Source organism: Mustela nivalis, assembly GCF_964662115.1.
Source record: "Mustela nivalis genome assembly, chromosome: 18".
NCBI lineage: Eukaryota > Metazoa > Chordata > Mammalia > Carnivora > Mustelidae > Mustela > Mustela nivalis.
The window spans coordinates 10015664-10031385 of NC_139037.1; the positions used below are offsets into that span (position 1 = coordinate 10015664).

The 15722-nt window shown below is 49.5% G+C and overlaps 1 long non-coding RNA gene across 1 annotated transcript in view; it reads right to left on the reverse strand.

The window, feature by feature from the left end:
• LOC309853334 overlaps positions 1-14005 on the reverse strand; it is a 56329-nt gene extending 42324 nt beyond the window's left edge. The window contains exon 1 of the long non-coding RNA XR_014305612.1: positions 13879-14005. This is a non-coding gene — a long non-coding RNA (uncharacterized lncRNA). The remainder of the gene's footprint in view (positions 1-13878) is intronic.
• Positions 14006-15722: the final 1717 nt, after the last annotated feature.

Sequence of the window (15722 nt, forward strand, 5' to 3'; positions counted from 1 at the left end):
TGGGAAGCAGCGGGATTCCTCCGTCATCAGCCCGGATGAAGATACCTGCAGTCTTGTTAGAGCCTAGATCGGAGCCCTCAAAGCCTGTGGCTCAACCTGTATTTTCTGCTCAAAATATCATTTTTTCCCTATATATTTCCTTTATTAAGAATAATTTACCTTTCATTTGCTTTCTCTTTTTGTATTTAAAATTTTTTTTTCCAAGCTGTCTTTGCAATGTCAAGTGCTTCAAGCATTTAATCTGTTAAACTTCCATTCACTCTCCTGTAGATGGGAGGTGAGGGTATGATCTAAAACAGAAGGCTATTAGGGGAACCGACGGAAACAAGGCACGATCAAAGTTAGCACCTGTCAGAGCCGGGATGGGAAGCAAAAGGACAGGCCGGACCTGGGCTGGAAACACAAAAGGAGACCTATTACAGCCCAAAGGACACTGCTGAGTCCTTTGGGACTCCCTGCCCCATGCAGGGAAACAGAGACAGGAGAGTATGAGGAAAGCAGGGAAAATATCACTAGAGAAACCTCGTCCACACGAGAAGTCTCTCCATTCAAGGGACGTTTCTGCTGGACATTTCACAAAAGCAGAGTATATGGGTTCTAGCATCCGGGGTGTTTCTTGTTCAGAAATGACGTGGCAAGTCCATGCAGGACACGGAGGGGACTGAAAAAGAAGGGAGGGTTCTCGAAACTGGGAATCACTGAATTGACGGGGTTCAGTGCAGCATCCCGCACGCAGCCCTCCGTGGAGACTGGTCCAGGGATCGCGCTGGGTCCTTCCTGCCGCAGGGAAGCCGGGGCCGGGCCACGTTGGTGACTCAGCGCCACGCTCTGATCACATCAGTTGGCAATAAAATGCGTGAGTGACCAGCAGCAAATGGTCCTGCCTTCCGGTTTCCCTCTCGTTCCCTACATAAGCAATTGACCAGGTGCTGAGGTTACAGAAGAGATTGTCGTTTAGTGTGAGAGAAGGGAAAAAAAAAAAAATCCATCAACCCGTTCCCCACAGAGTGTTATTAAAAACATCCAAGGGTGTGTGTGTGGGGGGGGGGGGGAATGTGCTCTGAAAAAGAAAAAGATTTGCTTGGACTTGCCGCTGTAATTGTTTAAGTAATTTATTTTGAAACAGTTAATGTCTATATTTGTTATTTTCTAAGACACCGATGGGTTTAATAAGATTAGGAACATGAGTAACAAGCTTTTCTGACTTTATTTACGGTCAGAGAAAGAGAGAGAAGCAGGAGCAGGGGTGCCGCAGGCAGAGAGAGGGGGCTCCCCACTGAGCAAGGAACCCGACACTGGACTAGATCCCGGGACCCTGGCAGATGGACAGAACCACCCAGGCTCTCTATGTGTAACAAACTTAGATCACGAAGCATCTGCGTTCTCTCTAGCTGTGTATCAAATCAGCATAAACCCAGCTGCTTGCAACAGCACATACTTCCTTTCTCACAATTTGCATGGGTCAGAGCCCAGCCCCGGCGGAGCGGGTCCTCTGCTCACCTGGAGGCCTACCTGGGAAGAACCTGCTCCAGGATCATTCGGGCTGTGGTCAGGATGCGACCCTGGCAGCTGCCTGAGAGCTCTGCCCCCACCGGGTGTAGGTGGGGGGCTGGCTCTGGGCCCGGACGCCTCTGGTACGTCCTCGCCTCGGGGCCTCCTCACCCGTGGCCGCCTCCTTCCTTAGCGTCAGGAGGGGAGGCTCAGGCTCTAGGCTGCTCTGCCTGAGTCTTCTACAAGCTCATGTCACCACAGCAAGGACATGCTCTGGGTCCCCTGCAGCTACGGGTCTGAAGCGCAGCATGGGTCCTGCCAACACTGGAGGGGAGGGCACCGCACAAAGGCCCAAATACCGGGGACTGGGGCCCGCTGGCGCTCACTTCGGGTGGGTAAGTGAGGTGGAGAACCTATAAAAACACATTCCCAGCCAGTATCTCTGTACCCAAAATTCAAGGGTTAAAGAAATGATGGAGAAGCTCAACGCTGTTAAAACTAAAAACTTCTGCTCTAGGACAGAGTATGTCCAGAGAAGGAGACGACCAGCCACAGCCTAGAAGAAATACGGACCAGACACACCGCGGACGAAAGACTGTTCGCCAAAACACCCAAAGAACTCTCCAACCTCATCGCCCTTAAACACTGAGCCAAAGACCCTAAGAGACCCCTCTCCAAAGATATGCAGATGGAAAATAAACATTTGGAAAAATGCTCCCTATCGTAGGTTATCAGGGAAATGCAAATTGAAACGAGATACAGCTCCACACAGGTTGCAACGGCCACAAGCCTGACCCCTGACAACAGCAAATGCTGACAAGGGTGTGGGGCCAGCCCTTGCAGAGGCGGGGCCGTGGGGTGGGGTGGGGGCACAGAGGGGCAGCCACTTGGGAAGACAGTCCGGCAGCCGCTTATGAAACTAAACCTTCTCTTCCAATCCGATGCAGTGATCATCCTCCTTGGAATTTTCCCCAAAGGGGTTGAAAACGTGCGTCCACACGAAACCTGCCCACGGATGCGAGACCAGCTTGATCCAGAACTGCCCAATCTTGTAAGTAACCAGGACGTCCTTCAGCAGGCGTCTGGTAGGTTCCTCAGCGCTAAAAGGATGCGAGGCATCAAGCCATGAAGAGACACAGAGCCATCTTAAAGCCATGAAGAGACACAGAGCCATCTTAAAGCCATGAAGAGACACAGAGCCATCTTAAATGTGTATTTCTAAGTGAAAGGAGGCCATCTGAAAAGGCTGCACACTCCCGGACTCCAACGATACGGTGTCCTGGAAAAGGCAAAACTATGGAGACAAAACACAGATCCATTGTTGCCAAGGGGGCGGGTGGGGGCTGAGTAAATGGAGCACAGAGGATTTTCAGGGCAGAGAAAACACTCCGGATGGTATCAGGATGAGGGACATAGGTCATTCTACCTCTGTCCAAATCCACACAATGGCCAACACCAGGAGTGAACGCTAATGTCATCCTCCTCCTCCGAGTAATTATGACGTGTCAATATGGGTTCATCAGTTACAATGCATGTACCCTTCTAGGGGGATGTCCACAATGGGGGAAGCCATGCATGTGTGGGGTAGGGAGTCTATGGGAAATCTCTGTACCTTCCCCTCTATTTTCCTATGAAATTTAGCATTCTTGAAAATAATCTCTTTTAAAAAGTAATGGACTGATCAAGACTTATGTAGGATTATACCTCAAGTCCCCATTTCACTGTGATCCTATACAAATGTCAATTTCTTAAATTAGGTATCCTCATAACAAGGGGCTTTAAATACAATGAAAAAGAATTTTTAAAAAAATTATGGGGTCCCTGATTATGTTACTATGTTGATCTAGGAACTTTGTATTTAGGACTCAACACTTTCAAGAACGATTTTTTTTTTTTTTCCCTAATCTGCTTTTGGAGAGTGAAATAAAAAAAAAAAAATCACACGGGAAATACAAAAATAGAATCCTAGCCTTTTTATAGGAGATGGAGCCAGCTGCTGAAAATTCAATCTTAGCCTGAAGCCAACAGTGTTATTTGAATCTCTGGGACTAACTTGGGGAGTAAACTAGTAAATACTGCATTCAATGACCACAAATTAGTATTTAAAAAAATATTCAAATATAACCTGATTTCTATATAGAGGCTTACATATTTAGATCTAAATTTTTTTTTAATTGTCCATAGTATAAAAAGTTGTGAACACTCTATTTGTTCACTTAATTATTTTAAACCTTTACTAAGGATCATTTCTATCTATTGGACCTTATTCTAGATGTTGGAAATTACATTAGTTCTTTATTGATGCTTCCCAAAATAACCTCAAAACTCACTGGCTGAAAACAGAAAACACAGACCAGCAGTTTCTGAAGCTCAGGAATCCGGGAGCAGCGTCGCTGGGGCGTTCTGACTCAGGGTGTCCCATGGGGTTGGCATCAAGATGGCAGCCAGGACTTTGGTCATCTGAAGGCTGCCCTGGGCTTTCAGAATCTCCTGCTAAGGCCACTCATGGGACTTGGCTGGAGGCCTCAGTTCCTCACTGTGTCTGTCCCTCCCTAGAGCTATGGTGACACGGCGGCTGGTTTTCCTGGATTCAGCAATCCGAGAGAGAGCAAAGGCACAACCAGGGAGCATAACTTCATCTCAGAAGGGACACACCACCCTCTCGTCTGTAGTGGATTGTCCCAGTCACCAGCCTTGGTGCAAGGTGGGAGTGAACTGCTCAAGAGTGTGTCACTGGGAACCTGGCTCCCCCAGTAAGACTCAAATGAGCCCTATCAGAACAAAGTCAGTATCTTAGTACGGAGGGTTCATTTCTGATGATAACCAGTAGCCCTCTGGTGCCAAAAGGACGAACCGAGGGCACATTTGAGCTGGGTAATACCAGCTTGTGTCCAAACAACCTGTTCGCAGCCATCATTCCATTCTCCCCAAGGTCAGAGCTCGCATGCGTCTCCCCGGCTCACCACAGTCCGCACCGGGACCTCCTTCCCAGCCTGCAAAGGGATGCCCACTCTTCAAGTATCCGTTCAAATTCTGCTGCCTCCATAAAGGTCTTCAACCTCCCCTCCCAACCCAACACACTCTCTCTCTTCTGAATTCCACCCTCAGAGATTTTAAATGTCTCTTGCACCAACTCTAATTTTCCCTGCGCTGTAATTACCCATCGAAGCATTTCCTCCCACTCATCTAGTTTCAGCATTTCGTGAGGAAGGACAGGGTCTTCCTTCCTCTATGTCCAGCATGGCGGGTGTTCTAGCCATTACAGAGAAGAGTGACGGGGGGTATACCACATAGCACGTTGCCAGGAGGCCTCAACACAGGCAAGGGACTAGGGGACACGAAGACATAAAGGACAAGGGGAAAATACATTTTGAGGCTGAAGGTAGGACAAATACGCAATTACAGAAATAAACTTTCGAGGACAGCTCCATCCACAACACTGACCACACTGCCTACACGCCCTTACCCCGAACTCTCTAGTGAAGCAGATGCTCTGTACACTGGGGACACGGACACATACACGGGTTATGCATTTGACAAGATTTTAAGTTTCTCCTCATTTCCGTCTTCTTTTGAAGAACAGAAATCCAGACTGGAAAACCATCCATCTCCACGACATCGCTGATTCCTAAATCCTGCTTGACATACCTTCTTCTTATAGAAGCTTATCGGGTCACATCACGTGCTAACACATCAACGGATCCAGGATTTATTTTCCAATCCATTGAAGCTCAACAGAATCACATTAAAGATGAGATCCCAATCTGCCTCCACTACTTCATCTGTGTCATTTCAGAATCACTGTCATTCCCTTCAGCACGTCCGACCTGTCACGACGCTGGTTCTTTTCCACTGGATGGTCTGGGATGGTTTGTGTTTATCATTAAAGCAGGTGTCCATTAATGCATATAGAATAGTAGTATTTTATTCAGTAAATTATACTTAATAACGAAGTAATACCAATTAGTAAAGAAGGAAAGGCATTACAGACTGACCCATTTGGGGCATCTGTTTCCAACACCTTACTGGGATTTACAAAGCCCTAAATAATCTCAACTACATCTTCCCGGACTTCAGTTCTGCCTCCAACTCAGCACCCTGGCTCCCTTTCCATTGCTCAAGTTTGTGAAACTCTGACCATCGCCGCGTTCTCCCGTGACTTCCTTTCCCTAGAAAGATAACTGCTCATTTTTCACAGGAGAGACTGGTCATCACTGAGTCTTGATTTAAATAGGAATCTCTTGAGGGATTTTCTTTAATGATACTTTTTGAATAGGAGCCCAAATAATTATTCTCATTACAGCACTCAAATATCACTGCATTATAATATGAAATTTAAATTTTTACTTGTTCACTTGGTTACTGACTCCCTCACAGAGTAAGTTTTGAGTTCCTGGAGCAGTAGGGTTTTTTGTTTTGTTTTGTTTTGTTTTTTTTAACGTGTCCACTTATACAAGCATAGGGTGGTACCCAGAACATGGAGGGCATTCAGAAATACTCCTGAATAAATGAATTAACATCATCAATCACAATCTTCTGCAACATAATCCTTTATAAAATTTCACTCTGCATTCTTGCTTTTCCTGAGCAAACATTTTAATTCAGTTTTAACAAGTTCCTGTGTTGTTGTTCACCCAAATGATCTGCCCATCTGAAGCCCATTTTAGGAAACGAAGCCACAGCCATCCATCCCCAGGATGGGACGCATCACATTCACCTTGGGTGGACACGCAGGGCAATCACACGCCATCGTCGAGTCTAGGATAGAAGAGAGCCACCGTCGGAAATAAAGCCATTTCCAGAAACTGAAATGCAAAGGGTACTAAGCGTGTGTCTCTTTTAATAAAATAAGAGCATGAAACTGCCAGCTAACCAATCTATCCCAACTGCACTGCAGAAATGGAGATGGTCTCATTTTTCTTAAGCCATATGGAAAAGGCTGGCAGCAACCATGCACAGTCAAAGTCACAGCGCTACACAGCAGGAGTGGTCGACCAGGTCAAGTGGTCTCGATTTCCTTGTCCTTTTGCCTTCCCATCTCCTTCGTCATGTGCGCAGCACAAAATGCTTCCTGCCCTTGTCTTCTGTGATCTGTTTGTGACGACCCTTCGCCTGTGCACACACAGCCATTACACAGCGATAATACATGTGTATATATAAACTTACATTTAAAAAAAAAAAAAAAGGAAGAAGCAGGACACCTGGGTGGCTCAGTTGGTTAAGCGTCTGCCTTTGCTCTGGTCACGATCCCAGGGTCCTGGGTTCTATCCCACCTCCTCCTGCTCAGTGGGGAGTCTGCTTCTCCCTCTCTCACAAGTAAAGTCACAGAAAAGAAAAAAGCTCTCATTTGGGGAATTAACATGTTTTCTGTTTGCCTTACTTTACAGAAACCTTTTTCCCAGGTGTGTTTGATTCTATTTTGGCCATTCTGATGTCTTCCCGACATTTTTGTTTGGGATATAATAAGCTCCGCATCATCTCAAAATAGACTATTATGCCTTAGAATTGTTGAAATTGGACATCTAGAATGTACATATGTTTTATTATCTCTGAGGAGGAGACTACTTCACTGTGTCTAAATAAGCCTTTGAATGTGGACTTAAAATCACCAAGGTTTTTAATGAATTGAGAAACTTCCTGATACTTATTTCTTTACTGTATTTCTAACAAAAATAAGTCATCTGCTCCAGTGATCCCCACCGGTGCTTACATAATCCCTACAGACTTGAAGATAGCCTTAAGTTTTTTAAAATCTAATGCTCTAAAGTTAGAAACCAATTTGAGTGAGAGCTATTGAGCTAGTGAGAAGAAACAACAAAAACAAGCCACCAACTTTTGTAACTAGTATTTCACTCAAAGCTCATAACCACAATTTTTGATAGATCTATATTATATTTTACAGATGAATAAATCTAGATATAGCATCCTGCAAGTTTGATTAAGGTCCTATTTCCAATTAGGCCATGTACCAGATTTCAAACTATAAACCTTGCTGTGCCTTCCTTGTTCACTCTTTTTCTAAGATAATTAGAGGATCCATCTGTAGTGGGTTCAACAGTGTGCCCCCAAATTCATGCCTTTTCAGAACATCTCAATGTGACTTTATTTAAACATAGGGTCTTTGCAGAGTTAATTAGTTAAGAATTGACATAAGATAAGGGCGCTTGGGTGGCTCAGTGGGTTGGGCCTCTACCTCCAGCTCAGGTCATGATCTCAGAGTCATGGGATCGAGCCCCGCATCAGGCTCTCTGCTCAGCGGGGAGCCTGCTTCCCTCTCTCTCTCTGCCTGCTTCTCTGCCTCCTTGTGATCGCTCTATCAAATAAATAAGTAAAATCTTAAAAAAAAAAAAAAGAATTGAACTAAGATCATACTGGATTAGGGTGGATTCTAAATCCACTGAGAAAGTCCTCAAGAGGCTCAGAAGGACTCACAGAAGCACCAGGAAGAAGGCAAGATGAAGGTGGACGAGACAGGAGGAAGGAGTCCACAAACCAAGACCCATCAAGGATTTGCTACAACCACAAGAAGCAGGGAGGGAAGCACGAGGCAGTTTCTCCCTCAGAGCCCCCAGAAGACCTAACCCCACCAACACCTCGATTTCAGACCTGTAGCCTCCAGAATGGTGAGTGAACACCTTTCTGATGCTTTGAGCCACCCCGTCCGGGGTGTTCTATTACAGCACCGAGGAAGCTAGTGCACCATCACGTACAGAAAAGAATTTCTATTTACTAATGAAAACCACATTCCTCATGAGGCCATCTGGCCCTGGATTCTAGTGTCTCTTGATGTATGTCCTGTACATCGCTCTGTGATGAATCTGGAATCTGAGAGAGCAGAATCACTTATGGTGCTTAGATTAACTCTCTAGTTCCATCTGCAGTGGCAAACAAGAGAGCTAAGGTTATGGCTGGGTTTATTTGCAGTGTAGAGTCTCTTTCTAAATGTCTGTCCTGACCTCGATTTATCTTCTTAATATTGGAATTCAAACACTCTTCCTTTTTCAACGTAACTGAATTGCAAACTCATGGAGGGCAACAGTCATGTCTGTACACATTTAGCGGGTCACCTGTTGGACTGCAAACTCGAATACCGTTCACTGCCTTTCTGTCACACCAAACCCGGGAGGGGTGACACTGGTGCACGGGCCCTTAACCTTCGGAACCCTACAGACCGCCACCGGCAACAGAAACTTTCCGAGGCCGAGACAGAGAACAGTGCCGCGTCTGAAGTTCTTCGGTATCTCGAAGGCAGAGCAAGCGCCTGTCGGACCACACGACTCTGCGTGTCCCACGCGTCCTTCCTCAGCTTGAGTGTGTCCTTCCTCTCGTCACCCACGGAGCCGTGAGGCCCCATCAGATGGATGGTCCTGGCGACCTGCTCATCCTTTTACCCGGCCCCTCCCACCGTGCCCAGCGCTTCCCTTTTATTTTATATCCTATCAAGAGGGCCCTTTCCTAAAACCCACGTTCACAAGTATCTAGGACATCGCTCTCCAGAGAAACAAGGGTTAAGACCAGGTGACAGCCCCAGATTTCACACTTAGAAGCCGTGCACGCGCACAGCACCCCGACACACCGTTCCCTCCCCCGCGGTCTGCGGTGACTGGGGCGGAGACACAGAACGTGCACGCGGAGCGCAGCCTGAGCCCCCGGGGGCGGGAGGGGGACCCAGCAGCAGGGACCAGCTCCAGGAAGCCCACCCTCCCTGCCCGCGACTCCCCCACAACCAAGCCGGGAAGCCAAAGAGCAGCTCTTTCAACAGTCCCCAAACACCCGGGACAGGACTTATAACTGACCGTTTTCCTCATTTTCGCCCTCACTTCCAACTTCCGACCCACAGGCTGCAGCCTCCCCCCTGCACCCGGAGCAGCAGCTCCCCGGCCACCAGCCCCGGCTTCCCGGCCCACAGTCTCCAGCCACGGCTGCCGGTCCTCTGGGGGCCTTTGCACTTGAAGCTTTGCTTCTCTCCCCTCTGCCCAGGGGTCTCCACCAAAGGCAGATGCTGGTGGTTGGCTCCCTCCTGTAGACTGGGGAGCAGCAGCCCTGCCTCTCCCTTCTAGGGGGCCTGCCCTTGGCTCCACGGGGGAGCGAGAAGCCAGGGTCCTGCTTGGCTGGCACCTGAGATCTCTCTGTGACTGTCCCCTAAGCAGAAGCACAAAATCGGCTGCTCCCGGCTTCAGGGGCGGATTCTTTCTGGGAACTTGGATCTGTACAATCAGGAGTCCTGTCTCTCAGCAGACACTCTGCCCTCATAATCCAACATAGTAAATGCCCCTATGGGGCAACCTGAGTCCTCTGACGGGTTATGTAATACATGTGATTCATTTTATTTGATTATCTTTTAATTCTTGCTTGCATTTTCATTTCTACTTCTCTATGCAGATTCCAACCTATCAGAAAAGCCAATTGCTATGAATAGAAGTATTATTTAAGGATTAAATGCGTATTTTCAGTTTATGCCACATTCACATGGAAAACTTGGAAATTATTTCCTGATCATGCGGTTGTCTTTGCTTTACAAATCAAGGCAAAAAAAAAAAAAAAAAAAAAAAGGCACACGCTAATATTTTCAGAGGAGATGTGGTGACACAGAGAAGCCTGTGAGGGAAAGGGAAGAGAGGCGGGGCTGTCTGGAAGCAAGGACGAAGCCGTGCATTCTTCAGGAGCCTGCTGCGTCACCGAAAGAAACCGCTGGTCACTCGGCCACACAGGATGTCGCTGGCCCGCGTGCAGCCGCTCCCTACATCAGACCAGAGCACCGGGACAGAGACGGTGCGGGTCTCCAGCCCCTTGTCATCTGCCATTGGTCACTGGTCAAGATTCCCCTCCTAGGAGCTCACACTGGTGGCTCTTGTCATTGGAGCATGTTGGACACGGACGGGTGACGCCATCCCGCTCACTCTGTCGCACCACACGGCGCCCCATCATCCTCACCCAGGGGTGGCCGGAGGAAACAGAGCCTCGGTGGGTCTATCACATCCCAGCCACCTGCTGCAGCTTCTGGGTCCCACATCCGGGGGGACACTGGAGTCCTTCCAGAGGCTAATGCACACCCTGGAGGGACGGTAGGACAGACCATGCTGCCAGCAGGGGACGGCGCAGTGGCCACAGGGCAGAGGGGACAGCAAAAGCAGAAACTCTCTCTGTCAACAGGGGGTTCAAAGCCGAAGACACAAGGAGACCAAGAAACATGTGACCCATGCTTCACACGGGACGATCCTGATGAGTGCAGGTCCACAGACCCGAAGAAAATAAGCAACTCTGCAGGACAGGAACCAGAAAGCGGCAGTCCCCGGAGTTCCTGCTACTGAAATAACCAGCCACTGTCCTCCCGACAGAGCGGGCAGACTGAGATCAAAATATTTAATAACGGCAACCCCCAAGCCACTTGTCCCCAGCTGGTGATGGTACAGAGAAGCAACCGTGAAAGTTCAGTCCATCTCCCCCCAGAGTAAGGACTGAAGTCAGGCCGGCCGGGACTGAGACAACATATGGAGAACTGAGACCTGTTAACGCCTGAAAGTCGTTATTTTGGGAAGAAAAATCACTATCGTCTTTGACATAGAAATACATTCCCACAGGACAATGAAAGAGCATCGTTCACGGAAAAGCCAAGCTAGATGAGCTGCCTCAGTGCTTAGCTGTTGAACTGCCTCACTTGAATATCAATAACTTAATTAGTACGTGCATGTGTTACGAGAACTTAGAGAATCTCAATTGGAAAAGGATGACGAGGTGCGTCTACAGGTCAGTCCGAGTTAGGAGTGAATCGGGTCCCGGTGCACACGTGCTCCCGCTCCATCATCATCATCATCAAAGTGGTCCTGACCTTATTAGCAGGAGGACACCACAGCGGGTACATGAGGGATACGCGACTTTCCCTCTGTATTTCTCTGAGCCCTGTGGCAGGTAGCCCAGCAGTGAGCTCGTCTCTGTTCAACGCAGTTTCAGACACAAGAAGGCCCTGCTGCCACCTCTGTCCCCTCCCCGACGCCAAGGGAGGCCTTCTTCTCGGGCTTCATGGCTGACCTTCCCCAAAGGACATGTGTACATCCCCTGAAACCGCAGCTGGACACGAGCCCAAGCCAGGCAAGCTCGGTCTGGTGCCTCTTTGCGTGTCTGAGCCGAGCTGGTGCCCGTACTGATGAAAGACAGAGCCACTGGACTTGCAGCAGGTTGTCCCCGAGATCACAGTGCACCTGAAGGGACAAAGTGTGGCTGAAAATGCTAAGTATGGGACTTCCAGCCCCGTGTTGCTAGGAAGGCACCTCTCTCAGGACGTGTTTCCTCACTCCATCAAGGGAATTCCCAGACTGCATCAGAACACTGAGCCAAGAGTTGTACCAAAACCCCCAACAGAGGGAGCTTGAGCAAAGTAGCAGCTGATTTCCCCTCTGCCTCACACTAGGATCCTAAGAGGGGACACCTGGGGTGGCAGCTCTAAGGGCCAGGGACTCGGGCCCCTCCTTTCTTATTGTTCTCCCCGTCCCCCTTGTCTGAAGGGTGGAGGTGGCCCGAGTCAGCGGACGGGAGGGAATCCTAAGGCACAGAGCACGTACCCCCCTGTCTGAAGGGCATGAGCTGCGTTGTCCTGGAGGGGGCAGCTACCAGCCCCAGAGCCAGCTCTCAACTTCCCAGCAATCCCACGAGCACACGGTGCAACAGCCTTTATCAAAAATTCAATTACAGAAACTCCTAACCATTTATATGAAAAACAGGGCAACGGTCACTCAAAACTCAACACTTCCAAGTAACTGTATCTTACTATTGTCTATGTTCTTACAGCTGGTTACTTACTCCCACGGTTCAGGCATGTGCATGTTATATAATGACCCGCTACTGCCGAGGTTTCCTGACAGTGAAGAAACTTCACGTGGGCGGCGTGAAACCAATCACAGCGGGTGTATTTACACTACGGAAATTGGCCAACACGGCAGGTCAGGCCTCCCCTGATTGTTTTGTTGACTCTCCAGACCAGCAGCTGGCCAGCCAGTTCACACCGGTTTTGGTTCAGTCCTTAGTCCAACCATTTTTTATGTTTTAAACTAGAAAAAGAGAACATGTGACCCCGTCGGACTGTATGTGGCTGGAAAACCTGAGCTATCTACTTGCCGGCCCTTTGTAAGAGGTGCTCCTGACCGGATGGAAAATGTGAGCATGCAAACGAACCTGAAAAACGTCCTTGCTGGGGGTCAGCTGGAAGCCATCCCGGCCCCACAGAAGCAGCCTCATTCCTTGCCATGTGCCCCCCCCAGCTTCACGGCCAACAAGGAGAATATCCCACGGGTCCAAGCCTTCCCATGCTTTGAGTCTCCTTGGCCAGGAAGCATCCAGTCCCTTCTAAGGATCTTCCCCCACCCCGCCCCTGCAACCCCCCATAGGTCAGGCCCAGGCCTGTTGAGGAGAATCGCCCTTTCTTGGGTCAGCTCTGTAGGCACGCTCTGATCATAAAATGATAGCCTGTCCTACTTCTAGGTCCCCACCCCAATCAAGAGGATGAATTACACATGGACTTGGATCCTGGGGATCATCCTAGAGTTCCTGCTTCTAGGAGAGGAAACTCGTTGTTTCTGCATTATCTACCTGTTGTATTTACATTATTGAGAACTTCATGAAATCGTGGACAATTAATGTACTTGTATAGGGTGTAGGGACATGGGCACACACGCGCACACACCGGACTCCCTGAGGCTTTGACTTTCAGCAAAAAGAGCTACACGGCTTGATTTGAGCATGTTTGTAAATGAAAGCAGTATTTTAAGTGCTGACGGTCACCAAGAACTCCCTGCAGGTGCAGGAGGAGAGCAAGGAGCCACCGGCAGGATCGCCCCCAGGTTGGCAGGAACACGAGCACCCACCTGCGTCCGGACCACAGGCAGAGACAATGGCACGTCAAGTGCCCGGAGGTCCCCCGCACCCTCTCTTTTTAGCAAGGAGGATGCCCTGACCCTTTATGAAAAACAGGACAACAGCCCCGAACGCCAGGGGGACGCTGAGCCCCAGGTCACACAACTGAGACTCGCCCACACTTCGGCTCTCTCAGAAACGGAATTCGGAACTGGTGAGTCCGTCACCGGGTCGGCGGCTCGTCTGCTGCACCGGCCCCTGCTCTTCCCTAAAGTCCCAAATAGCTGCGACAACCGACCAGCTCCTTGGTCTAGTAAAAGTCCCCGATCCCGGCCGACACCTTCCGTGGCTCACAGCCCCTCCTCGGAGCCCCTGCCTGTCTGCTGACTCGCACGCAGCCCCATTTGAACCGAATTTTGCGTGAATAAACTCAAAATTCTTAATGTGCCTCAGTTTGTCTCTCAAGAGTTCTGGTGTCGGAGAAGGAACCAAAGGCGACCCCTGACATCCCCACGGAGCAAGAGCAACCAGGCACGGTACCTGCTGGGCCCCTGGGGCGCGCTGCTCCGCGGTCCTGGAGGTGATGGGTGCGACCCTCTCAGGTCCTGGGGTCCTGCCCCCCGGGACTTCGTGGGGTTAGGAGCCTGCAGACTTGGTGAGCTGCTTCTTCCAGAGGGTTCTGGTACCGGAACCGGATAGGGATTGCGCAGGGTCTGACTTAAAAAGCGAACTGGATCTGATTTAAGCTGGAGTGGAGCCTGTGGGAGAGGCCCCAGGTGGCTAAAATTTTAAGGTTGAAAACAAGCAGGTTAACCACGTCAGAGATAATTTTGCGTTGTAGTGGCCACAGTGGAGCCACAGGTGAGCTTATCCATTTATGAGGTGCCATAGAGAAAAAGGGGTCTCGGCCAAGCGCTCACCATAAAGGGAAGAGGGAAAATTATTTTTCCTCCTTTATGGTTTTTCGTGACAGGATGGAGAGCCCCAGGGACCCCCGGACTCATTCCAGAACCTGGAGAAGGGATCCTGGCCAAACTGACCAAAGCCAGCGTAAAAAGTCCATTAAAAAAGAAAGTTAAATCAACAAATCACTGGGTTAGTAATTAGTAAAGGCTTATCGTGCAACCCCCAGGAAGAGAGTTGCAAATCTGCGCTGGTTAGATAATCTTCCTGAGAGAGCCCTGCCAGCGCCCGAAGGAGAGTCACGTTCATTAACCAACGAGCTTGGTTACCTCGGGTGACATCTTCCTTCCTGGTCCCCTCTGCCTGAAAGTCTTGGACTTTGTACAGCTCCTTGGGGCAACTTTCTGCTAGTTTGGATGCTGCCCCATTCAGGATTCATTGAACAAAGCCAATAAGATCTTCAACTTTTATTCAGTTGAATTCAGTTTTTTTGTTTTTGTTTTTGTTTTTGTTTTTAAGATGAAGCCAAAAAAAAAAAAAAAAGGCCAGAAAAACCTGGGCAGACTGGGAAGGTGCTGGTGTGTGTGCTGTAACCTGAAGAACGGGAAGCGTTCTAGTCTCCACGCAAGAGGACCCGGGATTGAAATCGAGCCCTACCTGGGTTATTAGGAGACCGCCCTCGGTTTCCTTTCCCGACAAAAACCTAAGGTGTCAGTTAGGATCACAGTAGGATGCTCCGGTGGTGACCGAAGGCGACTATAAAAATTCCCTGTGAGGATGATGGACGGTGGCGGCTCTCTCCACCGGAGCGCTCATGCTTTGCCAAGTCTTGTCTTGGGCGCTTTGTCTGTATTATCCATTCTCCTTTGCCCTCACAGTGACCCTGCGCTTTACAGAGGAGGAGACTGATGCTCAGAGAAGGTAAGGAACTGGGTGAAGTCACAGAGCTGGTGTGTGGCGGAGCTAGGCCCTTGGGGAGGGCATCTGGCCCCAGGAGCCAGTAGGTCGTAGGTCAGTCCCCAGGCCTGCTCCATGGTCGCCAGGGCAGAGGGAGGAATAACGCTCACCTTCCCCTGATAGTCCACTGAGGTCACCTGGCCTCTCCCTCTCCCTCCCTTCTCTGGGCACCCCTCACGTCGCTCTGGCTCCTCTGGCTGCTTTCCACAGCTGGCTTCTCTCTAGCTCAGTTCTCTGAGGTGCTCTTCAGCCTTTGGCAATTCCGAGCTCCCCTGGGGCCATGCCCATGTGAACCTGAAAGACAAAGCAAAGGTCTGAGAACAAATGACAGGAAATGAACGTGCGCCCCACGGACAGAGGACGTGGGCGGGGGGCAGGTGGGGAGTCTGTTGATCCAGGAGAACAAACGGCCAGTCAAAAGCCAAAGGACACAGATTTGTGGTGGACCAGGAAAGGCCAGCAGGGTGAGAGTCGTCATCTCCCTGCAGAGGCTGCTGCCAGCCAGACGGGCTTTGTTCCCCTTT